General features: G+C 31.1%; 1 protein-coding gene across 4 annotated transcripts in view; it reads left to right on the forward strand.

Annotated features, from left to right (window-relative positions):
* The first annotated feature begins 768 nt into the window (after positions 1–768).
* Positions 769–12,897, forward strand: part of LOC128998002 (synaptotagmin-7-like) — an 800,371-nt gene continuing 788,242 nt past the window's right edge. For 3 of the 4 annotated variants that reach the window (XM_054423907.1, XM_054423908.1, XM_054423909.1), the window contains exon 1: positions 769–852. The gene's annotated coding sequence lies outside the window, so the exon portion shown is untranslated. The remainder of the gene's footprint in view (positions 853–12,897) is intronic. The other variant, XM_054423910.1, reaches the window with a different exon arrangement.

Genomic DNA, 12,897 nt, shown 5'->3' on the forward strand with positions numbered 1-12,897 from the left:
AATTATGAACAAATTTACTTATATTTTATTTTACAAATTGCGACCCAAAATAGTATCCTTTCATCTTTTGATTTTCACCATTTAACCAACGAAATTCCACAAAGCCTTAAATGTGGAGTATACCACAGATATTCTCTGACAACAGCTAGGAATTAGTTCAACTACTGACAATATATGGTGGTCATTTTCCTTGGACAGCCACTTTAAGGTACTTTATAATATATAATCGTTGCGTCTGGTAGTGTACGTTACATGAAGTTTCGATGAGTTAAGAGCAACTTAAAAAGTAGTTTGTGATAACAGTGATGGACGACAGTGAAAAACGATTAATAGTGATGAGTCACTATACAAAAAGTCATTCAACGTTACTTGAATCACTAATAACTTGGGTAAAAGCTTAATACTAATTTCTCTTGCGATCGTGCATGATAAGTGTAAAGCAATATTTTAAGGTCCGTCTTAATCATGAACCTTCTATATACAGCAAAGTGTACATAATTATTATTTTTTCTACTCAAAAGTCTATATTAGTATGTTACCAGCCAACAATCGGCGTATGGCAACCGAGTCCGAGATTGTTGTAGTATCTACGATCGATGATTGATACCCACCTAGCTGTTAGGCCCGTATCGTACAATTACGAGCAGGTGGAATAAATGCGGGAGGTATCGACGAGAATGGTAGGTGAATGGATGGCGAAGATGGCCGATCTTTGCCGATGAACACCGAGGTTTTCCGAGTGCTGGCGCGTTGAACGTCGCACACCGCACCAAGCATTTCACATCGTGTCCACCGGCTTACGGATTGTGGTGTGTCAAGTGCTCTGGACTGGCAAATACCAATCTATTCGAGGTAACAATCGCAGCAAATAAAACTTCCTATTTCTCATAATTTTACATTTTAAATTTTTTAATTAGATTAGGAAAAATTATGAAACTGGTCCGAGCTCACTCGTTGATGACTTAGTGTTTGTTTACGATGGTTAATTTTGTGTTGTCAGAATATTTTGCAAACCTTTTCAAGGATGAGGTTTAATATATTTTATTGACTTGTTCTTAACAAAATAAATATACATATAATATTTTATTTTAAAACTAAAACCGTATACGAACATGTTTAAGAAAACCAACCCAACGCGCAATTTAGTTCATTTTATTAACACATCCATTAATGTGTATTTTAATCGTAAACCTCCATAATTTACTATACGTTTGATCAGTTTTACAATTTACCGGTAAACCTAGAACAATTCTCATATTTAGTCCTGCATTTACTTAATTACAAAACTTAATATTTTACAACTTTGTATTGTGCAATATACAGCGTTTAAGGTATTCAGTATCGTTTTATAACATCATTATAATTGGTAAATATTATATTTAAAATTATGACAACTTTATAAAATTCTATTTAGAGAGATTTGAAGTTTTAAGCCATATAACTTACAGTAACTTATATGCGTATAAGTAATTCAACTTAAACGTAAAACTACCAGGTTCGGAAATAATGTATTTGTGACATGTTCTTACATTGAAGAATATATAATTTATAGTAGTGACCTTTACTCTATCGACCCCGGTAAAATCTAGCTGATCGATGGCAACGGCGAACTTCCTCAAGACTTTGCGGTTTTATAGAGTAGTGAACTTACATCAAGACATTCGCTTACTGTAATCATATGCATATTAAACTCTAGATTTATTAGAGCAGAAAATGAAATAAATGATTACGTAAAATAAACATATGCCCAACAAACTATTTCATATGTCAAATCATCATGAATTGCGAAACAACTCATATATGTAAGCGTTTGAATTTTAATCTTGTTTAAATACCTGAAAACCCAATTGTTTTGTAAATAGTGTTTCTAAAAACGTATATTTTGTCAGCAAAAATATAATATGATTTAAACCGAAATTTGTTTATTTATGTACGATATAACAGATTGGCTGTAGTTCCTTTATTTTTTTGTAGCTTTAATGTTTACTTAACGGATTGAAGGGTAAATTATATTTCGAATTACTTAAAAGCTCTATTTGTTAACTTAAAATTATCATCCATTCCACATAAATTCCTCCACCCGTATTTATAGACAAGTCTTAATTTATAGTTGTTCAGATTTGGCAAAACTCTACTTTAACAATAATGACGATTATGGGTTAAATAATGTGTTAACATTAAGTGAATGTTGGAACCTTAAAACTGTACAGTGAACTGAAAGACAGCAATTCAACAGGAATCGATCTGTGTCCGAAGAATAAGTAATTCGGAACGTCAGTCGTGTAGAAACAAAGAGCGGCTAGTAGTTTTATACAGTTTTGTTTAGTTGTAAAGATAAAAGGCTCGTGGGGAATTGATAATTTCAAGCACTTATCAAGATATTATCGTAATTATGGTGCTGGTTGATTAGTTATTTATATTGTTTTACAAAATCGTACAATACTTTTGAATAATTAATTTCTACTCTAAAAAATGACGATTCAATTCCGCATACAACACCCCACTTATATTTAAAGTTTTAGTAAGTATGGATATGTTTGTTTAAAAAACATAAACATTACCTAAAACATAATTCTCATGATTCTATGTGATAAGCATTGCATAATACAGTATATAGTTTCTGTTACCAGAGGCGGCTGCTTACTTCATTATATTATTTGGATTACTTCAAAATGACGCCTGAATTGGGTGTTTTGCTTGGATAGAATTTCGTAACACCCCTCAAAGTTAGCTTGTAAAAATGCTGCCAACATTGTTAATTTTAAACATATGACATGTGACGTTCTTTACAAAGTTGGGGTTTTTGGTTTGCTTAGATCAACAGATTATATTAGTTGGGTTTAATCCGTCATTAACTTATGTTTGTTATCCCATAAAAAATCGTTTACTTCCGTTGTATAGTTGTAAATAAACAAACCAATAATTTTGCCACACAATTTAAATAATTTATGCGTGTAGTGTTATCTACATCCTTCCATGTTATTTAAGTGTTTTAAATTATTCCATAACTTAAGCGGACGGTTGCAAAATCGAAATAATTTAAATGCGAATTTAATTTGTAAATAAATTTATACATGACTTTCTTGAATGTCATAATTGTATTTGATACTGTGATGGACCCTTTCTAGACATAACATAAGTTCAATTAATCCTCAAAAATAAATGATAGAATATTTTTATATGTTGTATGTTAATATTTATTAGTATATCTAATATATATAAATTTTATATCATCAAAACTGAAAGATCCTAATTACCATTTACTGAGATCTGACATTGCTGAAAAACCTAGCTCCCTTTGCAAGCCGTGACACTTTGTTGTCCAATGCAAGTTCAATTAATAACGCAAACAACATGAATAATTAAAATTAATAATTAAGAACTTCGCTGCCAGGCTGTTGATTTAGAGATGGCTATTGTGCATTGGAGCTTTTAATGAATCTGAAGAGAAAACTTTGATCTTAAAGTACAGTTATTACGTTATACAGTTTTCAAAGTTAAATAAATAATCTTGAGACTTTAATGAAAACCAATGATAAAACATATTAAATTGTATACATTTAAACTAATATCATAATTATTTTGAAAGATTAAGTTAAAATAGGAGCCTCAATCATGGTTTTCCAATACTTACTTTTATACAGTAGGCTACAAAGAAAACTAAAATAAAGTCATGCTAGTAGGGATAAAGAGCACATAACATCTTCATTCTATTCATGCATTTAGAATGGCTGGTTTTTTTATAAATATTTACAAGCGATTCATTTCGCGACAACCGATTTAATTTGAAGGAGTAACAACTAAATGTAGTTATTGATAATAAATTATTTTGTTAGTAAAATTTAAAAAGTGCTTATATTATTTGAAGGAATATTTCCCATCGAAAAGATTATTCGAATTTATCAGTGACCTTAGCTACTTATTTTTAAAGTATATGAGTGTACTAACATTTATAATTATTTTTCTACTAGGTCTTCAAGGGGAAACATCAGTAACCTTATCAAACGTATTACACATTTTGAATAAACGTACAAAACTAGTATGCTTTACTTCTAACTACTTTTGTAGTTAGGAAGAAGGTCTATAGAGGAAAGCCCCACGGGTTGTTTTTGTAGTACTTAAAACAATTTTTTCTCCGTCTCAGGTATGGCCTGGTTATGACCAATCTCATGTTTGAACAGTCAAAATTAATTGTAATCGTAATACAGTAGTGGTGAACTACCGGTATGACCCCACTTTAGGCACGTTTTTCCCATGTTATTCTTATGGGGATCATTTTTTAGCCACCAAATCCAAAAATCCTGATCTTCGCCTGTACACCCCAATATAAATGTTCAATACCATTGTATAACTTCATTACTATTTCAAATCCACATATATTCACAAGTATATTCTCAAAATCATCAACTTGACAGTGCGAGGTTTGCACGTGCTCCCAGCTCACGGCGCGCTCCCTTGGACATCCTTAGTGGAAATCCATGAATTCTGACTACTTGGGAACCCAAGCCATTTGACATACAATAAATCACCCTTCCTCCTAATTACCTTTTCTATTAAATACATGTCTTTATATTTGGTCTTTAACAACTCCTCTGTATAGAAGCCTCCCCTGATTATATTGCCATTTTCATCTTTCAAGATATAAGTCACAGGCTTTGTATTCTTAACTTCTGCTATTGTAAATAGCTCACCTGTCCAATTTGGGGTATAACCTTTACTAAAAACATGTTTATACTTGGAAATTCTCACGCTATCACCCACCTTATATCTTGGCTTCTTAACTTGCACTACTTTAGAAGTCAACCTCTCATGCACATATTTACTATTCTTAATATTCACTTGGTTAGGCTTCATTCCTATAGATCTATGCACCTTATTATTATATTTTCGAATTAACTTTGGAAGTAAATCCAACCATTTATAACTCCCCTGAGCACTAAATTCCCTATATAACCAATTCTTTAAAGTTCTCTGAAACCTCTCCACAATTGCAGCCTTAGTTGTAGAAAATGTGTGATAGTGATTAATATTTAAGTTTTTCATTAGTTTGCTAAAATATTGATTAAAAAATTCTTTTCCATTGTCAGATTGAATGTTTTTAACCCCCTTTGGTAGAATGGTTTTAATGGCTTCTGTAACCACCAACCCTGTCTTATTCTTTAACGGAGCAGCATAAGCTTTTTTAGAAAATGTATCTATTAAAGTTAAAATATATTTATTGCCAGAATTTTCTCTAGCATAGTTTTGCATATCAATTAAATCTATTTGTAAGGTTTCGTTTATACCTAATACTTTAAAAGACCTTCTAATGAAATTCTTTCTTGCAGGCTTATGAAGTTCGTATGCAATTTCATTCATTTTTTATAACATCACTCTTTCCTTGTACTGTAAATATATTACCATTAGCCCCAATCAATAGATTATCTTCCATTCTTTTAAATACATAGTTTTCTGGTATATAAGGTCTATTATCTATATACTTAAATCCACTCAAAGATGTAGGGTCGGCAACTAATAAATCAGGATTGTATTCCATCAAATTAAATTTTCTTCCTGCATATACAAATTTTGATCCATCATAATACATAGCTTGTGACATTAAACAAATATCATCTAAATATTCCCCCTTTGGCAGATTCCTTATAAATTGTTTTTTGGCATCCCAACATTTTTCTTTTTTATCAAAAGTTATAGTCTGTTCTTTTGTAACACAGTCAGTGTCATCAACGGCGGGTTTTACACGTACTAATCTTTTATTATTAAAATCCCAATAGCCTGCTTCCATTTTTGGAACTTGTGAAACATTCACAGCATCTTTACTATCTGTACCTTCCATCAAATTGCTAAGTTTCTGTTTCTTAGCATTCCAAACACCATTCTCAGATTCTAAAAATTCATAATTATTATCATCTTGTATAAATTTACCATCTTCTTTTCGTATTAAAGTCTGTTGTAAAGTGGGCACATCATTTAAACTTTCACCCTTTTCCACATTAGTAATTTTCCGTTTCTTAGCATTCCAAACACCATTCTCTGATTCTAAAAATTCATAATTATTATTGTCTTGTACAAATGTACCACCGTCTTTACGTATTAAAGTCTGTTGTAAAGTGGGCACATCATCTAAACTTTCACCCTTTTTCACATTAGTAATTTTCTGTTTTTTAGCATTCCAATTTTTATTCTTAGATTCTAAAAACTCATATTTAGTTTTACCTTGTAAAAAGACATCACCTTTTCTAGTTAATGTCTGTCCCAAAGTTGATACATCATCTACAATCTCCCCATCTTTAACATTACCAATTTTACGGTTTAAACAATTCCAACTATCGTCTTTTAAATTTAAAGTAGGTTCATGACTAGCCCTGGGTTCTGCAGGCTTATTATATGGATTATATAAACGATAAAATTTATCTATAAACATATTTTTATTTAATAAATAATACCACTTTCTCTCAATTCCTCAATAATGGAATCTATTTCATTATCCACTCCTGAGTTACCGGCTTGGCGACTTAGCCAAAGAAGTCTTAACCTATCTACAAGCTCATTAGGATCATCCCAATAAATATAGTCTATTTTATTACCAGTCACTTGTCTCAAACCTTCACCAACAGATTTAAATAGAGGTTTAATTATATTAAGATATTTAGTATGTCTATTACTTGAAATTGGTGCACCATCTTTGTAACTCTTTAAATGCCCATTTGTAGCTTCCAAAATTTCTTTATAATTTTGCAAATCAGCCGGAGTATAATCCTCAGGTTCTTTTAAAGTTAACAATTGCCACAAGCCTTTTGTCCCCTTGTAAGTTTTATTTGCAACTGTAACATCATCATTGGCAATATCAACTTCCTTATTTCCAATAAAAAATTTATTTGCTTCTCGTCTAATACCATATGTAGTGTCTGTCATACTACTTTTACTGAGGTAATTTCCTAAATAGTCTGATGCTAAAAGACCAAAATCTAATTTCTGTGGGGTGGATTGTTGTAATCTTGGTATCATTGATATTCTAGATGGAGTCATTGGGAGTATCTCCATTCGAGGCCTCTCTGTTTTGGCGATTTTTTTTAATTCTTGTAATGGCTCTATTAAAGGTTGGAATGTTTGGAACCTCTCTTCAGCCTCTAGAAACTTGCCACGTTTTAAAGCTCTATATTTCTCTCGTATTTGATTTGCAGAGTCAACCAATTCTTGTTGAATGTTTTTCATCTTTTATTTAAATTTTATTTATCTCATTTGACAAAGGATTGTACTCAAACACTTTATCATGTATTATCAAACAATATGCAGATGTATTTGCTGGTACATTTTCTGCAGTTTCAATCTCTAATTTAATATCAACAATTCCTTCCTTCACTGTTTCGTTCTGCCTAGAACAATCTATTACAATTAGTGGATATTTCTTCATAAACTCAGCCCTACTAATCATAGGATCTGGGATAGTATTGTAGTAAGTCTCTCTAAACCTCATAAACATCGCATAAGCTTTAGAGACATCTCCATTTTCAAAATCGAGATTTAAATCACTATAAGGATAATATTCAGAGTTTAGAAATACTTTGAGATTTTTTAACTTACAGTGATCAAATTCATCAGTTCTTTTTCGTGCACTATTATCCCTAGCTGTTTGAAAACCAAATATAATATACCTAGGCTTCTCCAAACTTGAAGATGTCTTTACTGACCATGTATGTCTTGTAGTATTGGGATATGATGGAAGTTCATGCAACTCTAAACTTCTAAATGCAATTTGCAAATTTTTATTTTGCAATAACATCTTTTGTAATTGTAACTTCTCCCCATCTGATGGTGTCACATGTGGCATCACCCATTGAATTGAGTTAAGTGTAATTTTGGGAATCATATCAGCAGTGCCACTGGCTGGAGCACTAGCGGTTGTTAATATACAATTCAAATCATTTTTGGATCTTTTCAACACCAATTCTTGTTTGACATTTACTAATACCTTATTAAAATCCTCAAATACACCCATTAACAGCTCTAATGGCAAACATGTACTAAACTTACCACCTTTATGGAACTCTTTTAAATTTGTGTCAGAATCAAATGCCACATTTGACAATTTAGTAGTTTTATTGTAAGAGCTCAATATTTTCATAAGACTAGAAATTCCTGGGTTTCTTACAATGTCTATTTCTTTACCTGCAACTTCGTATCTAATTTCATCAAATAAGAACGCAAATGCATTATTTATAAAATGACCTTTATCATGATTTTCAATTTCTCCCTTAATATACAGATAACTCCTACATGGGAGAGTTAGCAAATCTTGATTATTAATACATATTCGAATTTCATCAGAATTATTTATTGCCAAAGTGTTGTGGGGAACATAGGAGTGATTTGTAATTTTAACCACACTATCGTCGAATTGGGATTTCCCTGTAACATCTAGAAAATCTTCCATTTTTATTAATAGAAAATTTTAACTTTAGTCCTATTGACTTTAGGAACCTAGCATTTTGTACACTTATAGATAGCTGCCCACTCTTATAAATTCTCATATCTTTTTTATATGACAAGTAATTGTAGTTTCTTCTCCGTTAAAGTCAATTGCCTTGTCGTGCTGATCGGCAAATGTAATACTGACAACATCTAAACTTCTCTTATTTACAGGAAAATATATAATATTTCTTGGAACTTCAATAATTTTGTAGCCAGGAGGAGCTTCTGGATAAAAGCTATGTATGGTGTGTGATTTGTTGCCATTTAAATAGGACCCATTTGCAATATTACATTTTACTCTACTCACATTTACATTATTAATGTTTATTTTATTTGTAGATTCAAACTGAACACCAGGAGTAGAAACACCTTTAAATCCCAATAAAACAGACCCTAAACACGGTTTTGTAAAATCAAACACGTGGCTAGAAAGTAGTGTAGCTTTCATAGTTTTATTATTAGCTGTAAGGAAAAAGTCTGGGATTTGCTTTTGAATTTCCTTTGCAAGCTCAACCACCTCATATGTTCCTTCAGAAATTTCTATTGTAACTGGAGCATTGTGGTCATAATAGAAAACATCATCACCTTCACTAATGGTTAATTTGTTGCCCTTAAGTTGATTTAATTTTGGAATAAGCCCTTTAAATAAAAGTTTGGATTTAGTATTAATTAATGCTTCTCCATTTTTATCTATTATAACTTTAAGTTTACCATTTAATAACTGGTTTAAATCATCGACAGAGATCTCTCCTTTTGGTAATGTCATTTTCTCTACTTTGTAATATGTTAAAGTATTTAGAGGTTTTTTAACATTAAATATAGAATTATAACTTTGAAAATCTACTAATCCAATTACATAATCATCATTTAATTCAATTGGAGGAAAGAACACTGACTTTAGCTCTGGCTCTGTACCCGAAAATAATATTGTAAATGAATCCATTTTTATAAACAAAAATTCTTTATGAATGATAAACATAAAATTCCACAAATAGAACTATTTAAATCTTGTATTTGATCAGTTGTATAGAAAATTTTATGTCCCTCAAAATATTTAATTACTTCTTTTGGAGGTTGGATTCCAAATGGGTCAAAATAAATTACAATATCTTTATTTTTACGATATGCTGTCCAATGTGTGCCAGATGAGCTATCTAAATTAACTATTCCGCACTCTTTTACTCTTGGTGTTAGATTTTTTAGCTCGCTTTTTAGGTACACTCCCCGGAAGTGAGGCACGTCTTTTGCGGCCTCTAACAGCTGGTAGTTGTCCATCTTTTTTATTAAATTTTAATCCCATTCCCATTTTTGCTTTTGCCTTCATCAAATTTGTCACGGCATAAGCAGCTGCTCTTTCAGCAAGATTTGCGTCCTTGGCCGTTACTCTAGTCCAAGCTAAGTCTGCTAATCTCATGTCTGCTTTGTTCCGAGCAGCGGTATCAGGATTATTCATGTAGAATATGTCATGCTCTTTACAATAAGAGTCTAGTTTATTTTTTGGAGGTACATTTTTAGCTAAATTCTCACGTACATTCGTCCCAGGTCCACAGTATTGATATGATGGTATGTGAAGTGGAAATGGAAGGTTATTTATAAGAGTATTCAATAACCCTCGACCCCTGTAAGGCTTTAGGAATAAACCTTTGCCCTTTTTACATGTTTTCTTATTATCATTTTTTACCATTTTTATTATATAAAAAATGTCTTTTATTCAACAAAAACATAAATTTAAAATATCACATACTAAGGAGTATATACCAAAGAAGTTGGGTCTATTTCCTACCAATATTCGATGTGTTATTTGTGGTCCAAGTGGAAGTGGGAAGACGGTTGTAATTTACAATTTAATTGTAAGAAAGGAAGGATTAAAATTTACAAACTTATATTTAATATCTAAATCTTTAGAACAAGAAAAATATAAAAAAATAATTGAAATATTTGGTTTGTGTGATGAAGTGAAATTACACACGTTTACTGACTGTGAAATCACACCAAATGATGTAAAATCACAGTCAGTTGTTGTATTTGATGACATAAATAGTCAAAATATTACACAATTTTTCTCAATGGGTCGACATAAAAATATTAACTGTTTTTACTTGTGTCAATCTTACAGCAAAGTACACAAACATTTACGTGATAATGTAAATTTCCTAATATTATTCAAACAAGATGATTTAAATTTAAAACATGTATATAACAATCATGTTGGTAATGACTTTTCATTTAACCAATTTAGAAATCTCTGCCACCAATGTTGGGATAAAACTAAATATGGCTTTTTTGTAATAGACAAAGAAAGGTCAAAGAATAATGGCAAATATAGATTTATGTTTGATCAATTTTATAATGACCAAGAGCAAGGGTGTTGATGCCATCTTCTAGAATAAACCTCTTGTCATCGTCAAAGGATAGTACTTTCTTGTTCATAGTCAAGGTTTGAAGATGATGATTTGTAGATTTAATTCTTGTCACATTCTCATAGTAATCTTGCCCAGTTGCAAGACAGTTTAAATAATGTTGATGTCTAAGGAGATGTTTAACTGTAGCACTATCAGCTCCTTTAGCTTTTTTGACCTCTAAAGCTTGCTTGTCTTCTTCATATAACCATTTTAGAGGAATGTAAGAGTATAACTTTGGTCTTAAACCACAATATTCATACATAATATGACCATCTAATTCGTCTTTAAACTTTCCAGTGACTTTTTTATTTTTATCAGAGTATAAGAAATGGTCTTTACTATATCCAGAGGTATCAAAATAGTGTAAGTCACATTCTATTTCCTTGTAAAAGTCCTCTGTAACTATAGCATACATTAAAGAATCTGTATCTGTCATTAGAAATCTTTTATTCTTAAATTTTGACATATAATTATAGTGGAAATCATACATTATTACTTTACTAATATCCAAAATGGTCATTCCCAAATATATTGGTTTATTAAACTTTACAACTAATTTATTTAAATGTATAGCATGTAAATTGTTATCAAACTTTTTGCTACAGTCAAACCTTGGATTAGTGACATATTTTGTTAATAGTGACTCATCCTTGAGATGTATGTCACGAAACTTTCGTTGATTCATAATTGTTCGACCAAAGAGACTATTATTTAATAATTTGTAAAAGTCTTTTTCAAAATCATTTTTAGCCCATTTTCGTTTTTCAATATTAAAATTAATATAGGGCGCAAGCCATTTTGATTGTCTAAATTTTAAAATTCTGTGGTATTTTGTAACAATCAAACCCAATTCCTCATATTTTTGTAATGCTTTGTAATGTAAAATATATTTAGTTTTGTCATTTAAATTAGGTATTAATTTGCCATTTATTTTCTCTGGTGCTAATGGATAATCATTATGTAAATCATGTAAGCTTTTATCATATTTTAAATCAACTTCTAAAATGTATCCAAACTCATCATTCTGATTATTTTTGTATATTTTGTAGTCTATCTCATTAGTCCAACGAAATCCATCCACAGGTAGTGGCTCACACATAGCTGTGGAGTATAGCGAGTTACAATCTAAATATATTAAATACACACTCTCTTGATTGGGGTCATAGTGTTCGCCCATATATCTATTATTGGCTTTAGCGTAACGTGTAGAAATCATACTGACTCCTCCTCTAATCGCACTTTCTATAAACAAATGCATGTCAATATCTTGAAATAGTTGTAATTTTATACCAGTCATTCTAAGACAGGCCTCCCACGTAAGTCCAGGAAGTGAATACATATATACGGGGTCAAGTTTGTAATCTTTTAAGCACAGGTCTCTAAAAGTCTCAAAGACATCAGCCAGTAGCAATACATCTGTTTTAAGATATAAATCATGATATTCTTGTAAATTATTTATATTAAAATGTGTCCAGACATTTTTAGCATGTTCATATTCATTGGGAGAGATATGTTCTTTAGTTAGAGTACTGTAAAATGCTTCTATAGGAGGGAGATACTCTGCAAACTTATCTGGTCCCGTCATATATTCATAGGGAAATACACCTTTGCGTTGTAGTAGTGGATTTTGTATGAATCTAAATGAGTTTAAATTGGAAGCCAATTTATATAATGGAAGGGACAGAAAGTTATAGGAATCTAAAAATACTAAATCATCAACTGAGAATGATATATATTTTTCCATATCTTTGGCTATGCAATTTAATTTACAATTATTAAATTTTCCTAAGTGTTGCATTATTAAATGACCATCGTAATTTTTTAAGTTATGGAAGAATACTGGGATTTTCTTTGTTACTTTATAGTTTAAATTACAATCATTGTGGGCAGCTCCACGGTATTGCCCAGAGGAATGGCAATGATCTCTCACCCTATCAAAATATAGGGGTTTTTCACAAATGTGACAATGTGTTGAGTTTTGGAAAGATGCCTCTTGCTCTGGAGTTATTACAAGGGGAATATA

This window comes from Macrosteles quadrilineatus, unplaced genomic scaffold (assembly GCF_028750875.1).
Source record: "Macrosteles quadrilineatus isolate MER2022 unplaced genomic scaffold, UCM_ALF_1.0 Scaffold_7__1_contigs__length_78375512, whole genome shotgun sequence".
Classification (NCBI taxonomy): domain Eukaryota; kingdom Metazoa; phylum Arthropoda; class Insecta; order Hemiptera; family Cicadellidae; genus Macrosteles; species Macrosteles quadrilineatus.